The sequence below is a fragment of the Poecilia reticulata genome, linkage group LG16, assembly GCF_000633615.1.
Source record: "Poecilia reticulata strain Guanapo linkage group LG16, Guppy_female_1.0+MT, whole genome shotgun sequence".
NCBI lineage: Eukaryota > Metazoa > Chordata > Actinopteri > Cyprinodontiformes > Poeciliidae > Poecilia > Poecilia reticulata.
In genome coordinates this window covers 23,649,745-23,650,493 of record NC_024346.1, presented here as the reverse complement: position 1 = coordinate 23,650,493, position 749 = coordinate 23,649,745, and positions in this window count along the sequence as shown.

The following is a 749-nucleotide window of genomic DNA, read 5'->3' as shown; positions in this document are numbered from 1 at the left end:
ATATATATACCCAGCCTCCATCTCTGCGTCTTCATGGTTCCATGCGGCCAATCGGAAGCCCACTTCTGGCTCATCGGTGGTCCATTTGCAAATGTACCCATTACTGCAAATGTCAGCTCGGCAGTCGATATTTGCCAGTGATACCTGCTCATCCTCTGCCTTAAACACCAGCTCTCCACACATCAGATATGTGTAAAGGCTGCTGGTGTCAGAAGTTGTTGCCTGTTTCCAGCAATAACTGAGGACAGATGGTATATCTGACTTCCAGTTTTTACAGGAACTTCAAGGGATGGATCAGGTACCATAGGGTGTCTTATATCATCTGGACTCATAAGGAAAACATTTAACAACATCTAATAATTACATTACTATTATTATTATTATTATTATTATTATTATTATTATTATTATTATTATTATACATTTGAACACAGTGGCAAGGATGATGCACTAAGCAGATCATCACCCAAATAATTTTGTTTAATCTCACCTTATTTATTTATTTGTTTACCTTTTCTCATTCTCTAACACCCCCCATCTCAGCCTTTTTACTGTGTTTTTATGAGATCTTCTGTTTACTCTTTACCACTGCAGCATAAAGTGACACTCAAACCCAAAACATTTGCAAGGGAGGTTTTGTTCTTAGTTTGTTTCTTTGATTCATCTCCAGCTAACGTTCTGGGCAAGGGGCAGGGTTCACGCTGGACAGGTCACCAGTCTGTTGCAGGGCAACACAGACACTTAGGGAC